The 25,480-nt window shown below is 38.2% G+C and overlaps 1 protein-coding gene and 1 non-coding gene across 3 annotated transcripts in view; one reads left to right on the top strand and one right to left on the bottom strand.

Moving 5' to 3' along the window:
- The window catches only part of MAGED1 (MAGE family member D1), a 107,846-nt gene that overhangs the window by 57,709 nt on the left and 24,657 nt on the right, over window positions 1-25,480 (top strand). The gene's annotated exons all lie outside the window — the stretch shown is intronic.
- Window positions 19,277-19,382, bottom strand: LOC112616702. Its single transcript, XR_003117734.1, has one exon. It is a non-coding gene; the product is annotated as a U6 spliceosomal RNA (small nuclear RNA).

Here is a 25,480-nt window from a genome sequence, read left to right as displayed (position 1 = left end):
CCCTAGAAAAGAATCTGTCTTCTTGCTTTTTCCAGTTTCTAAAGGCCACCTACCTTCCCTGGCTCCTGCTCCCTTTCTCCATCTTCAGATCTAACAGCAAAGCGTCTTCAGCTCTCTGACTCTGACCTGCTCCTGTTGCCATCTCTCCTCTGACTCTGATCCTCCTGCCTCCTTATAAGGATCCCAGTAATTACATTGGGTTCACCAGGATAATCCGGGATAATCTCTTCATCTCAGAATCTTAACTCAGTCACATCTGCAAAGCCCATTTGCCATGTAAGGTAACATCTTAACAAGGATTGGGATTTGAACATTTTGGGAGGACCATTATTCTGCCTACCACACCAGGTTAATAAATTACCAAGTAAAATACCTAATTAGAATTACACATTTCTTTTGTAGGTTATTTTCACTGAAACAGGCATTAATTTCTAAAGTTGCAGGAGTCTTATAAAATGGCTTTATTTAGACAATACTTCAAAGGAAAGATTTGTATTAACAGAGAATAGAACTAGTTGGTAACAGTTACAAATATTCTCAAATCACCATATTGCAAAGGGGAACAAGATTTACATTCTTGTTAAAGTTCTCAATTTTGGCTCAAGCCTGTAATCCCAGCACTTTGGGAGGCCGAGACGGGCGGATCACGAGGTCAGGAGATCGAGACTATCCTGGCTAACACGGTGAAACCCTGTCTCTACTAAAAAAAATACAAAAAACTAGCCGGGCGAGGTGGCGGGCGCCTGTATTCCCAGCTACTCGGGAGGCTGAGGCAGGAGAATGGCGTCAACCCGGGAGGCGGAACTTGCAGTGAGCTGAGATCCGGCCACTGCACTCCAGCCCAGGCGACAGAGCGAGACGCCGTCTCAAAAAAAAAAAGTTCTCAATTTAACACCATTTAAAATTCAGATTATTTGAAATTATTGTGCAGCAAAATGGTTTCCACTCCTCCACGGCAGCAGGGGAGCGGGCGCAGAGCCTTCATATGTTTCTGAGTTTCCTTTTGTTAATTCTGAAGATTTGCATTTGTAAAGCTAGGCCCTGGAATTTCTTAGCTAGTTTTAAATAAAAAGCGTGTCTGGGGCCTAGTTATGCTGGCAGAAATGGAAAAAAAGCTGAAAGGATTTTATTACCAATGAAATTCTTTATTTTGTGCCTTGTAAAGTAGTTGTGAAGATTTAATGTGACCACTTACAAGCCCCGACTACTGCTTGATGAATGAGAGCAGTTTGAGTCTCTTACCTTCTTTTCTGTACTTTCCACCCTTTTGTATCTTCCTGCTGAGCTCAGATAATTTTGTCTTACCTGTCTTTAAATTGAAATTCTCTACTTAATCTGCTGATTAAAGCTATCCTTTGAGTTTTTAATTTTGAGCACTGTATTTTTTTTTCTAAATGTTTGATTAGGTTCAATTATGGTCTGCCATTTGTTATGGTTTCCTGTTGCTTGGTAAGATCTTCAAGTTTATTATTTATCTCTTTATGCTTAGTAAACAGTTGTCTTATAGTTTGTGTTTGATAATCCTATTGTTTAAAGTCTTTTTGTGAACATTTCTGTTGTCAGCTGATCCTGCTGATTTGCTTCTTTATCTAATTCAAGGCTCAAGGTTCCCAGGGCAAGTCATGTGATCCAAATCTGAGCTGCAAAACTGGCCTGCTTCCCATTCACCCAGGGGGTAGCCCTTTGAGGTCCCAGCTTATTGTTGGGAGTGTCTCCTCTTAGTTTTCCCATGTAGTGTAGGTCTGGGTTTTAATTTCTTATCTCTTTTGCCTTTCAAGGCAGGCAAAATGAAAGTTGAAATTTTTGGGATATACAAATGCCCTTGGGGCAGAAATTGCTTCGCTGCTCTATTTACTTCTCGAGGTTCCTCATTTCCCAGGAATGTTGCCCTAGTGTTTCCATACTGCCATTTTATTGTTTTTAAGTCGGTGTTACTACTTTTCTTTCATCAAGATTTTTAAAATTTGTTTTCAACCTGAGGATTGGTCCAAATAATGTGGCAGGCAAGCATCAGAACTAGGAACATTTGTTGTAACTCCTTGCTACATTTTTCTTTAAGATTAGATTTAGGCTCAGAACTTCATTATCTTTTGTGTTTTGTTTCTTCTGTTTTATAGAGGACACATGTGATGCTCAGAAAAGTGCAAATACTTGCTCAAGGTCACATAGCAAGTAAGTGGTAATGTTGAGCTTTGAACCTAGCTCTGTCCAACCCTGAAACCTACACTGTGTCAGTTTTTGTTCCTTCGTTCTGGGACTTCTTTCTTTTAGGAAGCAAGTAAATGACTCGTGATTTTCTTCGTTGAGTTTTATCTCTCAAGGTCAAGACCATCTCCCTGTCTCTTGGAAGCACACATAGTTCTATGCTTTTTTCACAAGGTCCTTATCCTGTTTCTAAGACATCCTGATAAATAAGTATCCCTTTCTGCCACCCACCCTGTACCTTTCAGAACTGAATTCAGGGACATTCAGTATCCAACTGTAACCATAAAGTTTCATTTCCTTTTCAACTACAGTATTTTCCTCAAAAGACCTAGGTGAATTCCCTGCTGAATTTGGAAAGAGCTAAGGACAAAGGGACCCAGGAAGCAATCCTTTTAGGAGAAAGGAGGAGGGAGAATGATACAAGTAGGGGTTAGAGAACTTACAGTTTAGTTGTATAGCGGTGGGATAGTTGAAGATTTTAGATTGGTGAATGCCCACAAGGCACCTTGTCATGGTGACAAATACAGGAGCTTTGGAGTCAGACCCACTTCAGCTGAATATCAGTTCACCTACATATTAACTCTAAAATGTTGGGCAAGTCAGTTTCCCTCCCTTGACCATCAGTTTCTTCATCTACAAACTTGGAATAATAATAGCAAACTTTCAAGGTTTCCATGTGAAATACCAATAATGTATTTCAGTGAAGTGTTTGTGTTTGGTGCATGCTTACTAAATGATTGTGGTAGTTATTATTGTTGTCCCCCTCAAACTTTTCATCTGGTGGGTGCCCTAAGACCAAGCAGGAGAGAGTTCGTTTTTCCTTTGTGTGTATGCCCAGTTTCTCCTGTCTCCTCTGTTGCATCACCTTTTTCAGTCTCCTGAAGATCTCTTACCAACTACATTCTTCCCAATCCTTGCTTTCCTCTCCTAGTTCTACACAGTCAACACCTCCTTTGTTCAGATAATCTTCCCATTTCCCTACTCAATTTAATCTCTTTCATTGCCTCTGCATTGCCCTCCAGATAAACCAGTCATCTTCATATTACTTTGTTTCTCCATGTCCCTCTCTCCCTGATTTGGGAGGCCACCCCAAAGTGAGACAAAGTGAGTCTCAGCAGGCCTTAATTTCTCAACTGATTCTCTGTCTTATTTTGTCAGCTTCTTTTCATCAAGTAGAAGTTATGTTTTTCTGTGGATTATTTTCTAAGCTGTTTGCTTATGGATATCTTCCTTCTTTTTACATATTTTACATTATAAAAGTAGAGACATGCTCAATTTGAAGATTTTAGAGAACAACAAAACTTTATCAGGAAGGAAATAAAAGTGACCCACTATTTTATTAACTAGAGATAAATATTATTCAGTAATTGATATATTTCTTTTCAGTATATACAGTTTTGTATCATTTGCTAGGACTGTATACCACAGTCTGGGTGGCTTAAACAACAGAAATTTATTTTTTCACAATTCTGGAGGCTAGACGTCTGAGATCAAGGTGCTGGCAGGGTTGGTTTCTTCTCAGGCCTCGCTCCTTGGTGTGTAGATGGCCATCTTCTCCTTCCTGTGTCCTCACATGGTTTTCCTTCTCTGTGTGTCTCTGTCTTTATCTCCTCTTCTTTTTATTTTTGCAATTCTCTTGTCTCAGTCTCCTGAGTAGCTGGGATTACAGGCGCCCACCACCATGCCCAGCTAATTTTTGTATTTTTAGTAGAGATGGGTTTTCACTATGTTGGCCAGTCTGGTCTCGAACTCCTGACCTCAAATGATCTGCCCACCTCAGCCTCCCAAAGTGTTGGGATTACAGGCGTGAGCCACCGCACCGGGCTTATCTCCTCTTCTTGTAAAGACACCAGGCATGTTGGATTAGAGCTCTAATGATGCCATTTTAATTTAACTACCTAACTAGATGCTAATGACGTCATTTTTAATTTAACTACCTTTTTAAAGATCTCGTCTCCAATGCAGTCATGTTCTGAGGTACTGGGGGTTGGGACTTCACCGTATGAATTTTGAGGGGACACAATTTAGCCCATAACACCTGCTTTCTTCTCTAAAAGTTATCTTTTAAGAATTCCCACTTGCCAATAACAATTCTTTGACATTAGTTCTGATGACTACATAATATCCCATCATTAAAATATACCACAATTTATTTAATCAATTTCATATTCTTGGACATTTTGGGTGTTTTCATTTTTTTCACTAATATAAATGCTTCCGTAAGTAGTTGGATGTTTGCATATCTGACTATATCTGATATGCAAACACGGATGTTTGCATATCTGACTATTTTCTTGGGATAGATTGCTTGAAGAGTGATTATTGGGTCAAAAGGTATGACCGTTCTCTGGTTTTTAATTACATACTGCAAAATTGTTTTCCAGAAAGTTGTACTAATTTACATTCCTACCAGGAAGGAGAACAGTCAGTCAGGCATTCATATAAGCTGCTGGTGGGAATGAGAAAGGAAAAATAAACTCTCATGGTTGTTTCAATTTACATTAATTGATGATTAACAAAATGGAATATTTCATGTATTTATTATCCGTTTGCATTTCCTTTTTTGTGAACTGTTACTCATGTTCTTTGCCCATTTATGTGTGTGAGTCTATCGTTTTAGATGATAAGATTATGATTTAGAGTTCTACTCCAGAGAGGGAAATTTCAGAAAAAGTCAAATTCCAAAGAATGTTATGGATCCAGAATCCAAGGACTATTGGTCTGAGTCTCTTCTATGGAGAAGACTTGGCATGTGATGACATCTAGGTAAAGGAATGGCTGCAGGAAAGCTTGGCAGGAAAGAGTTGAACATATTCCTTACGCAGGGAAATTTGTCACAGGCACAGTACTGCCACTTATAAGAATAATCCTACTGAAGAGAGAGGCTGTGAGTGAATTAACTGAGGAAAAGCAAGCTAGATGTGTATTACATATAGGAATCTTCTAGGAAAAAAAGCACAGAGATATGATTCACATGACCATAACTCTTGCAAAGGTTTTAGAATTTGTGAGACAGTGGGGAGGTTCTGATGGGGAAAAGTCTTATGTATGTGATTAATGTCAAAAAGCCCTTTGTCAGTGTTCAAGGGAGGTACCTCAGAGTACTCATGGTAAAGAGAAACCCTATGAATGCTGTGAATGTAGTGAATATAAAGAAATTTTTAATCATGATGCCAGTCTTACTTGCCATCTGAGGACTCACACCTGAGAATTCATTGATTTGTTATGGCCATAAGAATGTGGAAAGGTCTTTAGGCAGTACATGATTCTCTTTCAACACCAGAAATTTCATAGAGTAGAAAAACTTTCCCAATGCTGGACAAATTGCAGTGGGTGATGAAGCTTTTTGAATCATGCAAAAGTTTATACTGGACAGAAACCTTTGAGTGTACTGACTGTGGGAAAGGCTTCAGGACAAACTCAGACTTTTTTTTAACATGAGAGAATTCATAGTGGAGAACAACCCTATGCTCATAATGCATGTGGAAAGACTTTCAGATCCAGCTCAGACTTTACTAAACATGAGAGAATTCACAGTGGAAAGTAACCTTATGCAATGATTAATGTGGGAAAGGGTATCTGGAGATATCAGACCTTCAAAAACATTAGAAAATTTATAGCGGAGATGGAAAGAGATCCTTTCAGTGTAACGAATATGGAAATGTTTTTAATCTAGAGCTCAAATTTTATTTGTCATCAAAGAGAATCTTTTACAATGAATGTACAAAAATCTCCAAACAGAAATCAATCCTTGTTCATCATCTGCAGATTCATAGTGGAGAGACGCTCTGTACCTGTAATGAATAAGCCTTCAATTGGAGGCTAAGTCTTATTCATCATCAGAGGATTCATAAAGGCATCATCTTCTACGTATGTAAAAAATTATGGATATGCTTTCAGCAGGATATCAGCCTTATTTGATATCAGCAAGTCCATAGTGAGTTCGCTTAAATTCAGTGAATGTGGAAAGGCCTTCAATCTGAAGTTTAATCTTACTCAGCATCAGAAAATACAGAGTGGCAGGAATCTTATTAATGTAATGTGTGTGGGAAAGTCTTTATGAGAAAATCAGGTCTTGGTAAAAATGAAAAAAGATTCTTTGTAAAAGTTAATTAAAATAGTTACCACATAATTACACGCCTACCAGTGTGCCAAGCACTACAAGAACTTTACATAGTTTGTTTAATCATTTATTTGTTTACAATAATCTTACAATGTAGAAACCTTCATTGTTGTTTACACACACATGAAGAAACCAAAGAAACAAGGTGGAAAAATTTCCCCAAGATCACCTACTTGTCACTGGAAGAACCAGGATTTGAGTCCTAGAGAGTTTAATTGTTCTGGGTTTATAGTGGCAATATGTAAATCTTCAAGGATGTGTTAGTCTTTATTCATCATTAAGAAATTCCTTCAGAAATCAGGATTCACTCTTCAGTGAGTATTGGGAGCCTTCAGTCAGTTTTGGAATTAGAGACTCTACATTGAAATTCAGTAAGGACTATAAAGACTTTATCATATTTATATTATCCCTTTGAATAGGAATTACTTCCAATCTTGAAAGATTTCATTAATAACAAAATTCTATTCTCATATGCTCGCCCTAACCACTTTTTGTGGTGTAGACAACGTGGAGTGGGATGGAAAGCACAGGCTCTGGGATTGGCCAGGATAGCTTCACCATCGGTAACAAGGTAGAGTTATCCAGTTCTTAAAATGATTGAGTAGGAATGGAGAGGACAGATGTGGTGAGAGCTTCAGGAACACAGCCAGGTCATTCTAGGAATTACAATCAAATAAACCAAAATAAAGTAGAATTCAGCCTATAAGGAAGTGGAGAAGCTAGGGTATGTGGCATGATTTTCTCCCCAGATGTGTTTAGCTATAAGTTGCTTGTGTATCATCCAGTATTCAGAGGAACTTGAATTTGAAATTGCTTCAGGAATATTCAGTACTCTAGAACTGAGTCAAAAATAAGTGTGACTTTCAGAAACTCAAGATATAAGAAATATTAAGACATTGATTTTCTACCTTCTCACTTCGAGGAGGCAGTGTGCTACAGCAGAAAGTATTCAGGATCTACCTCCAGGTATAACTGGGTTTATTTGCCAGCTTAACCGCCTTCTAGCTGTGTGACTTTAGTTATATTAATAAATCTCTTTGAGTCTCACCTTGCTCATTTTTTTTTAGGTCAGGATGTAATACTGTACCAAGTTGTAGGGATTCTAGATAAAGAGTATAAAGTGTCTCGTATGGCACCTGGCATGTAGTACATACCTAATAAATATGTTATTGAAATATATTATTGTTGGTTCTGCAAGGATCTTAACAATTTATAATAGATCTCTCCCATCCCAGTTGGGGAATGAATGTGTTACACTTGTGTTGTGATAGTATTAATCACTTTAGATTATGGGGCTTCTGCTGGCTCATACGGTACCTTTGTGTGAATTGTAAAATAATACCTCTTCCTCAAAAGACTTTCTTACCATTTGCTAGAAAATTGTCATAATAAACACAGATGTCTTTGATGGTCATAATGTGAATGCTGTTCTGCAGAATCACAAGGTCCACAATTTGCACAACCTGCAGTTGGTAGGCTGAATAATGGCCCCCAAAACTTGTCTGCATTTTAATCTCCAGAACCTGTGAATATATGTTACCTGAAATGGTAAAAGGGACTTCTGCAGATGTGATCAAATTAAGGATTTTGAGATGCAGGTTTAATACTGGATTGTTAGGGTGGGCCCAATGTAATCACAAGGATCCTTATAAGAGAGAGGCAAGAGGGCCAGACTTACAGAGGGAGAATGTGAGGACTAAAGGAGAGGTCAGAGAGGAAAGAAGATGCTATGCTGCTGGGTTTGAATTTGGAGAAAGGAGCCATGAACAAAGAACTGCCTGGGAGGCAGAGGTTGCAGTGAGCTGAGATCATGCCACTGCACTCCAACCTGGGCAACAGAGTGAGATTCTGTCTCAAAAAAGAAAGAAAGAAGGAAAGATCCTGTGGGTAGGAGTGTGATGGATAGTCGGGTGCATTGGCTCACGTCTGTAATCACAGCACTTTGAGGCCGAGGTGGGCAGATCATTTGAGGTCAGGAGTTCGAGACCATCCTGGCCAACACTGTGAAACCCTGTCTCTACTACAAATACAAAAATTAGCTAGGCATGGTGGTGTGCTTCTGTAGTCCCAGCTACTTGGGAGGCTGAGGCAGGAGAATCGCTTGAACCTGGGAGGGGGAGGTTGCAGTGAGCTGAGATCATGCCACTACACTCCATCCTGAGCAACAGAGTGAGACTCCGTCTCAAAAAGAAAATAAAAAAAGGAGTGTGATGGATAGATTGGAAAAGAGAACTGGGTGCAGGGAGACCAGTTAGAAAGCTATTTATAAAACAGATACTGAAATCTGGGTTAAGGCAGTGGAAATAAAACGAGAATACAAGAATGAAATGGGAATGCAAGAAATTTGGAACTTGGTCACTGACTAGATATGGGGGACTGATGGAGAAGAAGGAATCAAGGATGATGCCCAGTTTTCTTTCTGTCTTGGATGGTTAACAATATGTAAAAACCATTCATGGAGAACTCAGAATAAGGAGCAGGTTTGTGGGGAAAGAATGACCTTTGCAGTGTGCAAGAGGAATTATTCAGTAGGTAGTCCAGAATTCATTCTGCTGCTGTGAAGCAAGTAGGGTTACAGATAGAAATCAGATAGAAATTTGGTAGTCATCAAGTATAGAAGTGGTGGTTTTAATTGAAGTATCAGTGAGATTGCCCCGGGAGAGGGTGGTGTGGAGTGAGAAAAAAACAAACAAAAAAACAAAACCCAAGGCATTTCAGAAACCTAGGCATTTTAAGGGAGGACAAAGCTTAGAATCAGCAGAAGGGTAGGAGGGGGACCAGAGGAGATACTGCATTCTTGTTCTGCCCTCTTGTGGCAGGCTGAGCGTGTCCCAGAATAAATTTCTCCTGTCTTCAGTCTTCCAGGTCTCTGACTCATAATTCCATTCCCACTCTACCTGGGAGAATGGAGCTGCCAGGTCCTCTCATGGTCATTTCTCAAATGTAAAGCTCCTCTTTGATTATTTCTACAACTGAAGAGCAATTTGGACCCCACTCCCATGTTGCAAAAGAATAAAAAGCAAACAGTGGGGCGGGGCTTCAGTCTCCACATTTATATGCGCCACCATCTTTTGATCTATTCTGTTGGCCTCATTAATTTTAGTACATCTCAGCTCTCATCATATCCCTTAGCTCCCTTTATAATTAAAAGACATTTTAGTTTGAATTTTTAAATTATAGTAAATATACTATATATTATAGCCAGACCTATGTGTGGCTTAAAAAAGAACAAAAAATACCAGTATTAGCTTCACTTTTTTTCACCACCAGACTTGAACACTTGAAGGCTAGAATGCAAATTAGCCAACTTTGAAATCTACTTCTTTTGGTTTTTATCTAAATACCATTATTTCATGAGTTACTTATTTCAGATATTAGCTGTTGACCTCCCATTATGGTAGATGAAGATTTAACTCTTTTTTCTCCATCAATTCCCTTCTCTGTTCTTTTAGTATAGTTATAACATACTTTTTGGTTAATGATGATGTTTATACTATTGTGATTGTGCAAACATTGTTCACTAAAGACACAGGTAGTGAATTGTGTCTACGTTTCTGTTTTGAACACATTTGTATCATTTCTAGAGTTATAATTCCCTTTTATCTGTGTATTTTTATATATTTATATTTGAGGCAGAGTCTTGCCCTGTCGCCCAGGCTATAGTGCAATAGTGCAGTCTTGGCTCACTGCAACCTCTGCCTTCTGGGTTCAAGCAATTCTCCTGCCTCAGCCTCCCAGGTAGCTGGGATTACAGGCACCTACTGTACCCGGCTAATTTTTTTTGTATTTTTATTAGAGACGGGGTTTCACCATGTTGGCCAGGCTGGTTTCGAACTCCTGACCTCAAGTGATCCACTCGCCTTGGCCTCCCAAAATATCCAATCCTTATTTTTTCTGTTAGCCCTATCATGTCTATTTTTGTGTAACTGCTAAAAAACATCAGAATATTCAGAATATTTATTTCTAGAAGTCCCCTTTGTAGAGCCTTCTCTCTTGATCCAGTCTGGGCTGTTTTCAGTCCTGAAAGCTTTTGGGATTTCCACTTTATCCCTGATATTCTAAAATTTCATGATGATGTGTGGATATTTGTATATCCGTTGTCCTAGATACCTGGTAGGTAGACTCTTTCAGCTTGTATGTTTTTGTACTTGGACTCTGGAAAGTTTTATTATTTCTTGGCTACTTTGTGAGCTCCATAAGGACACATTTTTATCTATTTTATTTATTTCTGTTTTTCCAGTGCCTAGAATAGTGCCTGATACATGATAGACATTTATTTGTTGAATTAATTAATATTTACATTTAAAATAATAAAAATGAAATAATGCCTCCAGACCCATCGACCAGGACAAGAAATAGAACATTGTCAGTACTTTAGTGCCCTTTCCAATCACACCTTCCTGTCCACCTCCACTTAGAGATAATGCTACCCTGATTTTTGTATTAACAATTTCTTTGGTTTTCGTATATTTTTTATCACTTGTTTATATGTTTTTAACATATTGTTTAGTTTTGAAAAAATGGAAAAGCAGACACAAATCTAGTTGTATGAGAAAAAGGTATGTTGCTCCTGTTAGATAGTCTCCCAGGAAAACAGATTCTGAGTCAAAAAACTGACTTTAGCTTCTCTGAGAACTGTAAAGCCATTTCTGGGATAATTAGTGAATGAAGTCATGAAATTTAGTGTTACTGATGAAAGTCCTGTCTGTCTAATTTAATTTTTCTACTGCAGGTGACACTTAAATTTTTCTACTGCAGGTGACACTTTCTCTCTTTTCAGCTCTATTAGGGTTATAGTTGACAAAAATTATACATATCCAAGGTGTACAACATGATATTTTGATACAAATATACATTGGGAAATGATTTCTACAGTCAAGCTAATTAACATATCCGTCAATTTATAGTTACCTTTTTTGTGGGAATACTTAAGATCTACTCTCTTAATGAATTTCAAGTTGTAATACATTATTACTAGCTGTATTCACCATGCTGTACATTAGATCTCCAGAACTTATGCATCTTACAACCACAAGTTTGTATCCTTTGACCATCTCTCCATTTCCCCCACACACTGGCTGACCTTGGGTAACCACCCATCCACTCTGTTTCTATGAGTTCAACTTTTTAAAGATTCAGCGTATAAGTGAGATCATGCAGTATTTGTCTTTCTGTGTTTGGCTTATATCACTTAGCATAGTGTCCTCCAGGTTCATCTGTATTGTTGCAAATGGCAGGATTTCCTTTATCAAGGGTGAACAATATTCCATTGTGTGTGTGTGTGTGTGTGTGTATACACACAATTTCTTCATGCATCTGTTGCAGACACGTAGATTGTTTTCTTATCGTAACTATTGCTAAAAATGCAGCAATGAACAGGGGAGATGCTTCTTTAAGATAGTGATTTTATCTCCTTTGGATATACACCCAGAAGTGGAATTGCTGGATCTTATGGTAGTTCAATTCTTAATTTTGTGGGGGAACCTCCATACTGTTTCTGCTAGTGACTGTACCACTTTACACTCTCACCAACAATGTATAAGGTTCACTTTTGCCACTTTTTGCCAACTTTGCCAACACTTGTTATCATTTGACTTTTTGATAATAACTATCATAACAAGTGTGAGATGGCATCTCATTGTGGTTTTAATGTGCATTTCCTTGAAGATTAGAAATGTTTAACACTTTCCATATACCTGTTGGGCATTTGTATGTCTTCCTTGGAAAAAAATACCTATTCAGGTCCTTTGCCCATTTTTAAATTGGGTTATTTGTGTGGTTTTTTTTAGAACTACTGAGTTAACTATATGAGTTCCTTATATATTTTGTGTATTAACCCCTTATAAGATATATGGTTTGTGTATATTTTCTCCTAATCTGTGGGTTGCCTTTTCTTTTTTTTTTTTTTGAGACGGAGTCTCGCTCTGTCACCCAGGCTGGAGTGCGGTGGCCGGATCTCTGCTCACTGCAAGCTCTGCCTCCTGGGTTTACGCCATTCTCCTGCCTCAGCCTCCCGAGTAGCTGGGACTACAGGCGCCCGCCACCACGCCCGGCTAGTTTTTTGTATTTTTTAGTAGAGACGGGGTTTCACCGGGTTAGCCAGGATGGTCTCGATCTCGTGACCCGCCTGTCTCGGCCTCCCAAAGTGCTGGGATTACAGGCTTGAGCCACCGCGCCCGGCCTTGTGGGTTGCCTTTTCATTTTGTTGATTGTTTCCCTTGCTGTGCAGAAACTTTGTAGTTTGATGTAGTCCCACCTTTTTATGTTTGCTTTTGTGGCCTGCCTTTTTGGTGTAATAACAAAAAAAGTCATTGTCAAGTTCAATGTAAAGGACCTTTTCCCATGTTTTCTTCTAGAAGTTGTATGTTTTAGAACTTACATTTAAATCTCTAATCCAATTTCCAATTTGAGTTGAGGGGGGTGTGTGTGTGTGTGTGTAAGATAAGGATCCAATTTCATTTTTTTCTGCAATGGATATTCAGTTTTCCAACACCATTTGTTGAAGAAACTATCCTTTCCCCGTTATGTATTCTTGATACCTTTGTCAAAGATTAGTTGACTGTATACGCATGGATTTGTTTCTGGGCTATTTTATTTATTTGTCTATGTGTCTGTTTTCATGCCAGTACTATGTTGTTTTGATTACTATAGCTTTGTAACATAATTTGAAATCAGGAAGTACGATGCCTCTGACTTTGTTCTTATTCAAGATTGCTTTTAGTTATTAATAGGGGTTTTATTGAATCTGCAGATTGCTTTAGTTAGCATGGACATTTTGACAATATTAATTCTTCCAGTCCATGAACACAGAATACTTTTCAATTTATTTGTGTCTTTTTCAATTTCTTCTATTATTGTTTTGTAGTTTTCAGTGTACAGATCTTTTACCTCCTTGGTTAAATTTATTCCTAAGTGTTTTATTGGTTTTGATGTTATTATAAATAGGATTATTTTCTTAATATCCCTTTTGGATTATTTACTGTTATTACATAGAAATGCTATTGATTTTTCTATGCTGATAGTATATTATGTAACTTAATTCAGTTATTAGTTCTAACAGTTTGTTTTATGGAGTCCTTAGGTTTTTCTGTATATACAATCATGTCATCTGCAAACAGATATAATTTCACTTCTTCCTTTCCAATTTGGATGCATTTTATTTCCTTTTCTTGACTAATTGCTCTGGTTAGGGCTTCCAATACTATGATGAATAGGAATGGTGAGAGTAGGCATCCTTGTGTTGTTCATAATCTTAGAGGAAAAGCTTACAACTTTTCACCATTGAGTATGTTGTTAGCCATGGGCTTGTGATATACGGCCTTTACTGCTTTTGGGTACATTCCTCTTATACCTAATTTGTTGAGAGTTTTTATCATTGAAAATTTCTGAATTTTGTTTCTCTTTCTCTTTAAGATTGTAATTTTTTTCTTGTTTCCTTGAATTCAAGAATTTAATCAGGGTGTGCTGAGTATATCTTAGAATGTAAGCTCCACAAAGACAGGGATTTTTGTCTGTTTTGTTCACTGATATACCCCAAGTGCCTGGAATAGTGCTGGCTGTGTAATAAGTCCTCATTAGATGAGTTGATTAAATTAATGTATGATTACATAAATTAGTGAATGGATGGATGAACAGGCACTCAATCTTGTCTAGAATTCAGGTAGCCCTTTCTTTAGGTTAGAGAAATTTTCTTCTATCATTTAGTTAAGTATTGCCTCTCTTCCTTCTATTTCTTTTCTCCTTTAACTCCCCATCCATCTCCCATATTCACATTTTAGATTCATTGACACTATCCTCTAAATATCTTGTCTTGTATCTCATTGAATCTATTGCTTTATGGATTTTTTTGCTGAGTACCTTGATATAAATCTTGCACTTGATTTTCTAGTCAAGTAATTCAGGGCTTATCATTGACATCATTTTTCATTTTATTGTTTAATTGGAATTTGATACAGTTTGGATTTGTGTCCCCACCCAAATCTCATGTTGAATTGTGGTCCCTAATGTTGGAAGAGAGGCCTGGTGGGAGGTAATTGGTTCAAGAGGGCAGATTTCCCCTTTGCTATTCTCATGATAGTGAGTTCTCACGAGATCTGGTTATTTAAAAGTGTGTAGCACCTCCACCCTTCTCTCTCTTCCTCCTGCTCTAGCCATGTAAAATGTGCCTGCTTCCCTTTCACCTTCTGCCATGATTGTGAGTTTCCCGAGGCCTCCCCAGCCAAGCTTCCTGTACAGCCTGTGGAGACATGAACTAATTAAACCTCTTTTCTTTGTAAATTATGCAGTCTCAGGAATTTCTTTATAGCAGTGTGAGAATGGACTAATATAGAATTTGTTTTTAAAGCTTTGAGCTCTAGAAAGTTTTTGTGTGTATGTGCTGCGTTTTCCTCAGGTGTTCTTATTACTTTTTAGTCAGTTTTTACATATCTTGTCTAATAGCTTTGTTTTCTTTCTCTCTGACTGCTGAAACTTTTTAATGTTTGTTTTTATTAATTAATGATCACTTTGTGGGCCTTGATGTAGATTGGAATGTATTTGAGTCAGTACTGCTAGAATATCAACTATGTGCAGATATGAATGGTGTTACTATGCAAAAGAGGTCACATGTGAATTCTGATCTTCACACTGCTTTATTTCCAGCGAAAAGTTGCCATTTCTTTACAGCACTGATTGTCCGCGGATAAAACTGTGAAAATTTCAATATTTAGGCCTAGTCGCCTTGGACACAAATTGCACTCTGAAATATTGTTCTTTCACTGAGAGCAGACAAGCACAGTATTTAAGTTTATATGCAAGGGCTCAAAAGCTAATACAAAGCTAGCTGGCAAAAAGAAAAAAGAAAGAGCAAAAATGACTGTTAGATGTAATTCTACATAATCTGTTTTTAACAAGAGCATTCTATAAGACTAAATTATAAAGTTTTTAATCAAAGAGTGTTTTCTACTCCTGATTAATTTTCACCTACTGTACCATGGTAACTCTACCCATTCAGAATTTGAATTCCTAGTTCAGGGAAAAGAGGAATCTGGGGTAGTGGCAATGCAATATCCTTGTTTAGACTTGATGTTAATTTGTATCAGTGTTTGCTGGTAATGCTAATCAAAAACAAACTCCACCTAGAAACCTGTTTATGGTAAAACATGGATAACATGAGTAAAGAGAATTTATATGATTTCATTGATCCATTGTGTGGGAGTTGTGAGGGATCAATAAATAGCACTCATCTTCCCTGACTAGGTTCAGAAACAATTGAAATTGAAAGATGTAGAAATCAGGTAAATGGAACTCAAAACATCATCTTTATTACTGATAACACTTCAGAGAATATGGCTTTAATGTGGACTTCTTAATATTGGGCCCAGAATTAAGCAGATTTACCTAGACCACCATAAGCAATGCTGAAAAACCACAAGGCTCTGGGCCAAAAGTGGGCCACTTGATGCATGATATGTTATCTGTAAGCATGTAGACGAAGGGCAGAGAGCAAGAGCCCCAACCAAGCTTGTATTAGTCAGGGTTCTCTAGAGGGACAGAACTATATATACACATAAAAATAAAGGGGAGCTTATTAAGTATTAACTTACATGATCATAAGGTCTCACAATAGGCTATCTGCAAGCTGGGGAGCAAGAAGAGTCAATCCGAGTCCCAAAACTGAAGAACTTGGAGTTCAATGTTCAAGGGCAGGAAGCATCCAGCATGAGAGAAAGATATAGGCTGGGAGGCTAGGCCTGTCTCTCCTTCTGACATTTTTCTGCCTGCTTTATATTTGCTGGCAGCTGATTAGATTGTGCCCACCAGATGAAGGGTATATTTGCCTTCCCCAGCCCACTGACTCAAATGTTAATCTCTTTTGGCAACACCCTCACAGACACACCCAGGATCAATACTTTGTATCCTTCAATTCAATCAAGTTGATACTCAGTATTAACCATCACACAAGCATACTCAGATGTTTCTTCCAAACATACTAGTCATATAACTCATTCCTCCTTCTGTGGACAGAAAAGCAGAAGTGTTAGTCTGTTTGAAGTTCTTCCACTTGGAAACATGAGAAGTAAAGATTAAGTGTTCCCTCTAACACAGCTCAGTGATATATTCAGTATCGCCATGTGCTTGAACTTGTCTATCTCTTCGGGACCAAAAATATCATAATTTTGCTGTGACAGGAAAGGTATTAGGATATTTTAGGAAGACTGTAGTACAGATAGCTCAACTACAGAATATCATATTAATGACATATCAATAGAATATTTTAAAACCCCATCTAAATGCTATAACAAAACATGAAGAAATGCTTCTGAGGCAGATGTACCAAAAGGAATCCATTCACCACTCTCTACCAATGGGAACACCAAACATTGTACATTTAGAGCATGATATGTTTCTCCACTTAACACCTACTAGAACTCTGCAATGAGGCTTCAAGTGAGAAACTTCTCTATTATATCTGGATTGATGTAAGATCCACATAACAGGAGAGTAAGTGTGTGTGTGTGTGTGTGTGTGTGTGTGCGTGTATGAGAGAGTAAGATAGGAGTGGGGGAGAAGAAAGGAGAGGAGAGGAAAGAAAAGAGAGAAGGAAAATGAGATAGCAGGGAATGGGCACCACAGATATAAAATCCTAAGTGATGTGGGTCATATGTTTGATGGAGAAATAGGGAGAGTATTGTGTGATAGTGAGGTAGTGGAGGTACGTGGCCAAAGTATGTGTGATAATGGTGTCAATGGGGACAGTGTGAGGATGGTATGAAATCATTGTGATCATGAAGACAGAGGCAATGTGAGTGACAGTGACAGAAAGAGATCAGAATGTATGTGACAGTGGTAGTTACGGTCACAGTGTATGTGAAAGACAAGAATTGTGCATGTGTGTGCATATGGTTGTTCGAGAGAATGGGGAGGGAGAGGACGGGATGATGGGACACTGGGATCATTGTTTGTGTGAAAATGTGGATGGGACATGTTGAAGTAGAGGGAGGATGGAATGGGGCAAGTGTAATGTCATTATGGAAGATGGGTACATGATGGAGGTGAGAAGGTTAGTGTATGTCTGTGTGTCTGTGTGTGCTGGGGAAAATGAGAAGTGTGTCTCTGTGAGGACAGGTGGATACAGTGAGCACGGGTAATCACAGTCCATGAAAATGTGATTGAAGTGGGGAAATCATGAGGGTCTGAATAGGGTTGTTGATAAAGTATATGATGGGAAAATGCACAGTTTCTGAGTGTCAGTGAGGAATGGGGAATATATGTGTGTGAGAGCAGAGCTGATGTGGTTATTGGTTGTGAGTATGTATGAAATTGAGGTGGTATGAGAATGTGTGGAAGGAGATTTGGAGGATGATACAAGTTTGATAATGGAGACATGGACTGTGTGTATGATAGTGGGTGTGGCTAGTTACTGCGTAAGGGTGTAGTGTAGGGATTAATTGGGGTGTGACTATGTAAGTGATGGGGATGGTGTGTATGATAATGGGGATTGATTTAAGTTAGTTGTATTTGACAGTGGGTATCATGGGTACTGTATCTGTTCTGGTCTAAAGACATTTTATTTATGATAGTACAGGATAGGACAGAGTATGTGTGGAAATAGTAGCGATAGAGACAGTGTGCATGTTAGTGGGCATATTAATCCATTTTCACACTGCTATAAAGAGATATCTGAGACTGGATAATTTATTAAAAAGAAAGAGGGTTTAGGGTGCTGGGATTGCAGGCGTGAGCCACTGCTCCTGGCCTGGAAGATCTCCATTTTTATGATTTTTTAATTTTTAATTTTTTTTTTAAGAGACAGGGTATGTGCCAGGCGCGGTGGCTCATGCCTGTGATTCCAGCAGTTTGGGAGGCCGAGGCGGGCGGATCGCTTGAGCTCAGGAGTTCGAGATCGGCCTGGGCAACATGGCGAAACCCTGTCTCTACACACACACACACAAAAAAAACCAAAAATTAGACCGGTGTGGTGGTGGGCACCTGTGGTCCCAGTGCTTGGGAGGCTGAGGTGGGAGAATCGCTTGAACCCAGGAGGCAGAGGTTGCAATGAGCCAAGATTGCGCCACTGAACTCCAGCCTGGGTGACAGAGCAACACCCTGTCTCAAAACAAAACAAAACAAAAAAAGAGATGGAGTCTTTCTCTGGTGCCCAGGCTGGGGTGCAGTGGCGCTATCATAGTTCACTGCAGCCTAAACTCCTGGGGTCGGGGGATCCTCCTGCCTCAGCCTCCTGAGTAGCTGAGACTAGGAGGGTGAGCCACCGTGCTGGGCTAAGATATCCATTTTTAGACGCTTTGTCTCAGTGTATTAAAAATATCGTCCTTGGACAAGTGTGGGTTGGTGATCTAGTCTACCATGAACTAAATACAGAACTTAGCCTAAGTGTTTGGGAACTTTTACTGCAATTTTAGAGTGATTTTATTTATGCTGAATCAATAATTTAAAGAGCGAGGCTTGTATTTTGTATTATAATTTACTGTAATATCAGTTTTTCTAGAAACAAACTCTTATTTCACGAAAGTATTGATTGAAATGAATTAAAACGAACAAAAAAACAACAGGTTTTGCACAAGTAGTTTGAGATATATTGCTGTATCTTACTCAAAATTGATGTGTATGTGATTTCTTTTTCTATAATGTGGGGTGTGTGTGTTTGTGTGTGTTCTTTGGGGATCTTGTGCTCTATTCCTAAAATATTAATGTCATGTGGGATTCCAGAATTGTTTTGTTTTGTTCCAGATATTTGCCTTGCATATATAAAGATGTGACCATTCTTTGCATGCTCTTTCCCCAGAGACACATGTAAATGGAGTTGTAATTTCCTGTTGGTAAACAGCAAATATTTAAATTTAGAATCAGGTGGTAAGGTTGATATGTAGAAGGGTAATACATTGGATTGCCTTCAAAGTGATACCTTTCCAGTTAACTGTTAACTCACCAGTTTACTGCTTTTCTTTTCTTTCTTTTTTATGCTTCATGAATTTGTGTGTCATCTTTGTACAGGGGCCATGTGCTAATCTCTGCACCGTTCCAATTTTAGCGTTTATGCTGTCAAAGCAAGCACGACTTTTCTTAATCATATCAAATATTACATGGTATGTGAAAACAGTATAGGTCTGGCTTAAGGTATTTCACAGATGACAAATGGACCTCTTGTTATAGAGGAATGAAAGATATAAATTAATAAAACATGATCATGATAAGAATAAAACAAAATTAAATCTCTCCAGTGCTTGGCAGCACACTCCTGGAGAGGGTTCAGGCTGTGTGTGGCCCCCCAGCAGGTGCTCAGAGATGGCTTAATGGCCTCGGTGACAACGGGAGCCCAGACTGCATAAGATTCTGCCTCTGGAGATGCAGAACAGTAGGGGCCTCTGATGTGCTCGAACATCTGTTTTGGATCTCCATTTCTCCTCAAGAAGAGACTCCTTTTTAAAAATTATTTTTTGGAAGCTGGATTACTATACTGATTTCCAGAGTCCTCTTACACCTGCCACTTCTCAAGGGAATATTTTGGGCATAATCTTTTAATCTTTTTGGAAAGCTAACAAAACATTACCTATGCCAGGCCTTCCACCAGGAACACCCCATTCTTTCCATCATAGTGCTTTCTAAAGGACTTTATCATTTGTTCTCTGGGTTCATTTAACTCTTACCTTACACCGATTTAGCATCTTTGCTATATTTCCTTGCTATTTTCTTATTTCATTCTTTACATGTTATGCTACATTTCTGTTTGAGTCTTTACAGTATCTTCTTTCTTAACAACTTGTCTTTCTAGAATATTCTCACAATTAATGTTTTGGTTTGTTTTGAGGTAGGTGATCAGCAGGTCTTGTTTTCTGAGCACTGGTCAGGACCCTGTCTATCTAAATGGTATGTAGCAAAGAAACTGGCCAAAGCTGGGTAGGACCAGCAATTATAATGCACTTGCATAAGACACTTCTACCAGTACCATGACATTTTACAAATGCCATGGCAATGACCTGGAAGTTATCTTATATAATTCTGGGAACTCTCTTCCCTTTTTCCATACTCCCGTTATTTAGGGAGTATGAATAACCCACCCCTTATTTAGCACATAATTAAGAATGGGTATAAATATAGGTAGCCAGCAATCCACAAGTGCTACTCTGGACCAATCTGCCTATGGGGTGGCCCTGCTCTGTCTATGGAACAGTCACTTGGCTGTACACTGTTGCTCAAATAAACTTGCTTTCTTTCATTGTCAAAAAATAAAAATACATAAAAAGAAAGAGGGTTTAGTTGACTCAGTTCTGCATGGCTTGGGAGGGCTCAGAAAACTTACAATCATGGTGGAAGGGGAAGAGGCACATCTTGCATGGCAGCAGGTGAGAGAGAGGGAGCAAGAGTAGGGAAAACTGCCTTATAAAATCATCAGATCTCATGAGAACTCACTCACTATCAGGAGAACAGCATAAGGGAAAGCGACTCCATGATCCAATCACCTCCCACCTGGTCCCTCCTTTGACATGTGGGGATTATGAGCATTACAATTTGAGATGGGATATGGGTGGGGACACAGAGCCAAACCATATCAGCAGGATTGAAGGGTAAAGTGTGAATATGATAGTTTGGAGAACTGGGACAATATGTGGAGATCATACTTCATAAGTCATAGTCATAATCATGAGTCAGAGAGAGTCGTGTGAATGAGTTAGTGTGTCAGACTGTGTGTGTGTGTGTGAGAGAGAGAGAGAGAGAGAGAGAAGTTGGGGTAGGGGCATCTCATGTTTTAGGATGGGTATTTGGAATATCCTTTGGATATGAGTAACAAAGACCTAAAAATGAGTTGCTTAAAATAATTAAGGGATATCTTTTCTTCACCTGAAACAAGCCCAGGACCTTCAGAATTTTATCAGTGTCTCAGTCCCCTTATGTATTTTTTTTGTTCCATGGTCCTTGGTGTATAGCTGTCATCTTCCAGGTGCCTTCTGGTTGAAGGATGCCTGCTGCAACTCTGGCCATCATTTTTATGTTTCAGGTAGAAAGAATGAGGAAGAGGAGAGGGCAAAAATACCTTGTCAGTGGAATTAGTCTCCTTTTACAGAGCTTTCCCAAAAATCCTGTCCAATGACTGCCAAATACATCCCATGGGAAAGAACTGTGACACATAGCCACCACTATCTGTAGCTGAGAGAACATGGTAAGAAAAAACAATTTCCTAGTAAGGAAAAGGGGATGTTGGTAGGATATAACCAGTAGAGAAGGAGAGGTTGAAGATTTGGGAGAGAGAGTATAATTAATAGATGAAAATCACAAAGGTGCTAGATACAGATGGGATATGACTGGCAGAGTTTGAGATGCTGGAGGATACCATGGTAAGCAAAAATAGACATATTGTCTCTGCCCTCATAAAGCTACTGTCTTGTGAGGAAGATAGACAGTAATCGCAGACACAAATATTTGTGAAGTTGTCACTCTGGTAAGTGCTATGGAGGGGAAGTACATGGTTCTGTGGATAGGTTAAAAGAGGTCTTTACCTAATCAGGGAAGTAAAAGCAGGGAGGAAGTAATGATGGAGGTGAAACCAGAAGACAGATTCAGAATTCATTGGTTGAAGGATCTGTGGGTGGGATGGGGTAAAAGTGTTTCCAGAAGAGGAAACAGCATGAACAAAGGGACTTATGCTCTGTTATCTTTTAAAATGTATTTTATTTCATTTAGAATCTTTTCTATTATGTCTTCAAGTTCACTAATATTTAGTAATAAATATCATCTAGTATTTTTTTCTTCTCAAATATAGTTTTTATATCTAGATGTATGACTTGGGCCTTAATAAATAGATCTCATGTTTTTACTTAACATGACCATTCTTTCCTCTAAGTTTTTGGACACATGGAATATAGTTATGATGGCTTTTAATGTGCTTACCTGCTAATTATAACATCTATTAAATATGTAAGTTCTGGGTAAATTTGGATTGATTGATTTTTCTCCTCAAGATGGATCCTATTTTTCTGCTTCTTCGTATGCCTGTGTTTTTTGTTTGTTTGTTTGTTTAATTTGATGCCAGGCAATGTGAATTTTACCTTTTGGTAAAATTTTGTTGAAGGTTTGTCTTTTGGTGCTAGATATTTTTATATTCCTACAAAGCTACCTGAGCTTTGTTCTGAAATGCACTTCTTTGGAAACAGTTAGATCTTTTTTAGTCTTGCTTTTATGATTTGTTAGGCAGGACCACAGCAGTTTTTTTTGCATAAAGCTAATTATCCCTGACTGATGAGGCAAGACCCATCTGAGTATCCCATGCCACATGAATTAGGAAGTTTTCCACTTTAGCTGGTGAGAACAGCATGGTCCCCAAACCTGTTCGAGCTTCTGGCACTTGTTCCCTTTAATCCTTTCAGGTGACTCTTTCCCCAGCCTCGGGCAATTTCCTTTTATGAATTCACTGATCAGTACTCTGCCTAATACTTAATGGCAATCCTTCAAAGATCTCCAGTGTTCTCCCTGTGTACCTCTCTCTTTTTGGGTACTCTGCTCTGTGAACTCTAGCTACCTTGGTCTTTCTGGTCTCTCATCTCTGTCACCCCAGAATTCAGGGAATCCCCTGGATTCTGACTACATTCTCCCTTGCTGTTCCACAAACTGGAACCTCTCAAGCAGTAAGTGCTCACTTCTTTTTTCCTCATCTCTCAGGGATTACTGTTCTTCATTGCCTAATGTTCAGTGTCTTGAAAGACCATTATTTCATATATTCTGTCCATTCTGAAGTGTTTTTTGTCAGGTTGGAGGGCAAAATCCTGTCCCCAGCTTGCCTCTTAGGAAGTTATATGGCGGAGACCTGTTAGATAATTATTTTCTTTTCTTTTACAGTTGTTTGACCTTCTCATTACTGCCAAGTATCACAAATGAGTGACAGTTATAATTTTTTTTTAATCAAATGAGAAGAGCCTGAGAATAAGAAATGTATTCAAAATCAGGGATCTGAGGAACAATTTGGGTCACAGAGGAATGTGGCCATGTATTACAAGGATAACTCCTCATTACTCTAATCACAAGAAACTTCTGAGCATAAAGACAAGTTAGAAAAGGAGATTAACCTTCTTTTAAAGGATAGATGTTTAAGGCTTGGGGTAGATATTCACAGGATTGGTTCCCAGCCAGGGGGCTTCCAAGACATACTAAGTGTTAGAGTAATTGTGCTCTAATCTCAGACATCCTACGGGAGGATGAAAGCATACATAGGACAAGCCCACACTCACACTCATAGTGTGGGTCACATGACCATAGCTTCAGACTAATTTCAGAGACTATAAATCAGCAAGAAAAGGCCATGATGGTGAGAAAATGTGTGAAGAGCATTGAAGAGCCTTTGGCCAAGCTTCAGATCTTATTAACATCATATAATTCATTAGCAGAGATAAACTCTATGAATGTAGTTTTCATGGATGGTCTTTCTTTTTTTTTCTTTTCACATTCACTTGACTTTGTGGATGGTCTTTCAACTAGAGTTCAAATGTCATTCATTATTGTTAAATATATACTGAAGCCATAGGAATGCAGTCAGTGGAAAAAAGCCTTTAGGAACAAATCAAACCTGAGTAATCATGAGAAATTTCAACCTGGAGAGAAACTGTTGAATATAAAAAATGTGATACTCCACTCTGTTCTTATCCCATGCAGACTCCCCCAATCTGTGTAAGTGATTCCTTTGGATTCCTCCTCACACGACTTTGGTGAGGGAGTTGCATGCCCCTCTCCTTCCTCAAGAGAGAGGAAAACACTCTTTCCCAAGCCAAGGACTCACAACACTGTAAATTCTTATCTAATTCTTTCTAGCTTTCTGAGTACATATGGGCTGAAAAGGAATGGAATGAATACCAGTAGCATGACCAGTGTGCTCTCCCCATGTAAGGCCTGTAGGATTGTGCTCAGATCTCCTGGGATGTTCTCTTTAGAATGTGGAGGTACTGGGTAACTTTTTCTTTTCTTTACTTTATTTATTTTTTTTTTTTTAAGGCTATATGGCTTTAACCAAAATTGTGAGGAAAGGGTGAAAGTTCAATTCAATAACCTGCTAAATTTGTATTATCTTTTCTCATTTAATATTATAATAGAAGCATGCTTCTGTCATTAAAAACATCTAAATCAGATTTTTTATCACTCCCAATTTAAAGCATAGTCTTTAAAGGTAAATTACTAAGAAAGTATAGATATATTTTAGGCTCTAAATATACATTTCTGAATTGTTTTCTAGTAAAAGGAATACTTATTTGGCTTTTCAATAGCAAAGGACATCCCTAGCATTTTTTTAAAAGGAGAAAATGATAGTGGAAAAGAAAGTCATAGATTGCATTTTTTCCTAGATCAGGAATTCATAAATAAGACTAAGAGGCAAGGCACCAAGCATTTGCAACAAGTGTGACAGATACAAGGTTAATAACCTTGATGTACAAAGAACTCTCACAGCAAAATACAAATGATTAAGAAACACTGAGAGTATCTTCTCATCATTAATAATAATAATAAATATAGTTTGAATCAATTAAACATCATTTTGTCTATCAAAAGGGCAAAGATTTTTAAAGCAAATGTTCAGCACTATTAAAGGTATGTGAGAACTCTTCTGCATTACTAGTGTTGACAAAAACCTTTCTGGAAAGCATTTTGGTATTATTGAATAACAGCCTTAAAATAGTTCATACCCCTTTGAACTAGTAATTCCATTTCTAATAATATACCATAGGGAAATAATTGGAGGTATGCACAGAGGTTTGTTGGGGGAAAATCACCACAATGATAATCTAGTGAACAAAAATAAATGGAAACAAGATTTTTGTTACTTGGTCAAGTAGGTAAGTTTATATGATGGGATATTACACGTTATCATAAACAATTTTGCAAAGACTTTTCAATGTCATAGAAAATGTTATGCTAAGATAATTGTGATAAAACATTATATACAAAAAAGAGTCTCAGATGTAGTATATTAATTACAACTGTGCATGTATGTTTGTGATGTTAGACTTGGTTTGGACCATTTTCCCAACGTTTTTCAGATGATTTTTCTTTTATAAAATGAAATTAGGAAATGTCATACTGTGTAGCTGAACTCATGACTTTTCTGAGTCCAGCTACATATCTGTTTTAATTGTTGTTAATGTTCCATGATTTCCAAATTAAGTGGTTTATGAG

This window comes from Theropithecus gelada, chromosome X, assembly GCF_003255815.1.
Source record: "Theropithecus gelada isolate Dixy chromosome X, Tgel_1.0, whole genome shotgun sequence".
NCBI lineage: Eukaryota > Metazoa > Chordata > Mammalia > Primates > Cercopithecidae > Theropithecus > Theropithecus gelada.
Note: the sequence above shows the minus strand (reverse complement) of the source record. Positions and strands in the feature narration are given on the sequence as shown.